Below are 3,283 nucleotides of genomic sequence, written 5' to 3'. Positions count from 1 at the left end.
ATCGTCGTTTTGTGCAAGGGTGGCGTAAGATTATTGCAAAATTTCATGTTTTCCGTCCCGTTTTGCATGTTTCTCGGAAGCAAAACGAGCAAGAACGCTCGTTTTTACATCATTCTAGGCAGAAATAAATGACCTTTTTAGAAAGTGAACCATCGATAAGGAAATGTTGGCAGTTTTTTCAAAAAATGCTTAAATTTAAGAAGTTTTAGATTTGCGTGGGTTTTTTTTCAGTTGCAAACTCCACTTGAACATGACGCTGCTTTTTTCGAAGTTTCTCAAGAACCATTTGAGCCACAGAATTCGTTTCGGCATCGTTGGATAGATAATTGAAAACTCGATTCAGTCGTAACAACGCGAGTGAGGAAATTCGAGTAGTTTTGACTCAGAAAGCGAAATTTGAATATCAGACACTTAGGTGCAAGATTATGACAAAATTTCATGTTTTCTGTCCCGTTTTTGCTCATTTCTCGGAGGCAAAATGAGCAAGAACGGTCATTTGTACATCATTCTAGAAAGAAATAAATGGTCTTTTTAGAAAGTGAACCATCGATAAGGAAATGTTAGCAGTTTTCTCAAAAAATGCTTGAATTCAAGAAGTTTTAGATTTGCATGATTTTTTTTGAGTTGCAAAATCCACTTGAACATGGCGCTGCTTTTTTCGTAGTTTCTCAAGAACCATCCGAGCCACAGAATTCGTTTTTGCATCGTTGGGTAGAGAATGATCCCCATGTAAAAAAGAAATCCAGTGGCGGGCCCGGGGAATTAATAGGCAATTATCTAACTTGAACCGCGCCTTGTAGGCAGGGCGCAAAACTCAAACGCAGTTTGTCCATTTTTATCTAACACCCTTCTACAATTGCACATTGAATTCTACAAAAGCATAAGGTCTTAAGGACTTACCGGATTGATGGCTACACTCGAGGCACCCAAAGAAGGTTTCTTTACTGACGAGAAGCCCAAAGAGACCGAAGAGCGCACATAATGACCCAAAAAAACCCGTAAAACGCCTGTTTCTACGCTTAATTGCTCGCCGATATGGAACGCGCGCCTTCGATCCTTTAATCCAATTTCTTATTAGGCTTCTATAATTGATACTTGTCCATCGCCTGGATTGTTTCTGGCACCAAACAATTAAATAATAATTAATAAACGTCGTTGTTTAATTATTTGCAGCGATTTTAGCCGAGCAGCTCTGAAAATTTTTTCCGTGTAAACCGCGATGGAATTTTGCCAACACTGGAGGAAAAATTAATCGAAAATCTCTTAAAATACTGCAGAAAAATTATATATTTACGATTAAATAAAAAAAATGGCCGTTATTGCACCCGAGCGGTGGTTGCAGCGCAATTGATCCGTGACGTCAAGCGGTTAGACAGCATAGCCAACCAAACAAAACCCAAACTTCCCTAGTTCAGTCTCTTGTCACCTCAAAGAGCGTATACGAGTGTTTCCGACTGTTTGAGTGCAATGAGTAGAATTGGAGCCCTAACTTTGGAGATTTTCGCTTGGCAATCAGCTCCCCTTGTTATTTCAGTGGTTTAACAGCCTCCAGTTGCATAGGAGAGGTACGTATGATAGTTTTGAAGGCCTAAAAGCGGCGTCCATCGATTTTGCACGACGCCATTTTGCGAGCGGCTTGCCCTCCCTTTTGCCTTATCTGCACGGTATTTTACTGATTTTCCAGGGCTTCAGCCTCTTTTGGCCCCATTTTTTGTTATGGTGTTTTTCATTTTTGCATTGTGGTTCAATGTGGCCAAGTAGCTGGGGGTTTTCACGGTTTTTGGCGCTCATTCGGCGGAAAATTCAGTCATTTTGTTGCCCCCGGAAATAATCACTTGGTGCTGATTTGGATGGGAAAATGTCCGACTTTGGCTTGTCCGACCGGCGGTTAGTCGGTCAATTTTGGAAAAATGGAAAATGTGGAAATTATGTTTGAATTCGGACAGTCATGAAACGCAAAGGGGTTTCAGTACTGGGGTTTTTGCCAAATCAGAAAACATTAATTAGTCAATACTAATTCGAGGTTATGTCATAGGATATTATGGTCATTCGTCAAATTGTCCAGAAATATTTCAGACGCCCCGTGCCAGTATTTTGCTTAGAAATAATTGGTGAGGCTAAATCCAGCAAAATTTTGAAAGCTTCACTGTCCATACGAAGATAATTTTTTAATTATTAATGACATTTGCACATATTTATTACAATCTTTCCTCCATTTTTTTCACCCAGATTCTCTTTTTATTCTTTTCTTCATCAAATTCATTTACACGGAGCCACTTTCATTTTTTTGCCTAATTTTGTACATTTTGAGCTAAAACGGTTCCTAAAATTAAAAAAATTCTTGTCACTTGAACTTGTCATCCAGAACAAACAGCAACTTGAAATTTACAGAGTCTATAGGAGACATATGCCTCTAAAAATCCTACAAGTGTCATTGAAATTGCATTTAAATCTGATTTTTGCGCTCTTTATAAGCACAGGTGAAGAAATGCTCAACTGCCCGAGTCTTTGAACAATGGTAACTTCCCATCCAGGGCTGGCAGCTACTTGAAATTTGCACACCCTATAGAAGACAATTGTCTCTGAAAATCCTGAAAGTTTAATTCAAATCGCAATAAAATCTGATTTTTGTGCGATTTGTAAGCACATGTGAACAAATGGAACTTTTCGCACAGCTGCACGATCCTCTTTAAAAATCCGTAACTTTCCATCCAGAACCCGCAGCAACTTGAAACTTCTAGGCACTATAGAAAACACTTGACTCTAAAAAGCCAGACAGTTTTATTCAAATTCCTTTTAAATCTGATTTTCCGCGCATTGTAACCACACATGAAAAAATTTACATTTTTTGCTCAACGGCAAGATCGTCTTTCCATCAAACATAGGCAGCAACTTGAACTTTGCAGACAGTTTAGAAGACACTTGATTCTGCAAATCCCGAAAGTTTAACTTAAAACAGAAAAACTTTGTTTTTGCGTGCTTTGTAAACGCAGGTGAATAATTGCGAGTTTCCACCCAACTGCATAATCGTCTTTAATAATTCGTAACTTTTCATCCAGAGCAGGCAACAAAAAACTTGCAGACAAAATAGAAGACACTTGACTCTGCAAACCCTGAAACTTTCATTCGAATTACAATAAAACCTGATTTTTGCGCGCTTTGTAAGCGCAGGTGAAAATTGCGAGTTTTCACGCAACTGCATATCGTGTTTAAAAATTCGTAACTTCCCATCCAGAGCAGGCAGCAAAGTGAAACTTGCAGACAATATAGAAGACAATTGACT

At 38.8% G+C, this 3,283-nt stretch overlaps 1 protein-coding gene across 1 annotated transcript in view; it reads right to left on the bottom strand.

Moving 5' to 3' along the window:
• LOC109534795 (carcinine transporter) overlaps window positions 1-1,117 on the bottom strand; it is a gene marked incomplete at its 3' end in the record, with an annotated part of 75,329 nt that extends 74,212 nt beyond the window's left edge. The window contains 1 exon segment of the mRNA XM_048662720.1: window positions 901-1,117.
• Window positions 1,118-3,283: the final 2,166 nt, after the last annotated feature.

The sequence above is a fragment of the Dendroctonus ponderosae genome, unplaced genomic scaffold (genome assembly GCF_020466585.1).
Source record: "Dendroctonus ponderosae isolate FM_Combo_2020 unplaced genomic scaffold, Dpon_F_20191213v2 Dpon_F_20191213_11, whole genome shotgun sequence".
NCBI classification, from domain to species: Eukaryota; Metazoa; Arthropoda; class Insecta; order Coleoptera; family Curculionidae; genus Dendroctonus; species Dendroctonus ponderosae.
Note: the sequence above shows the minus strand (reverse complement) of the source record. Positions and strands in the feature narration are given on the sequence as shown.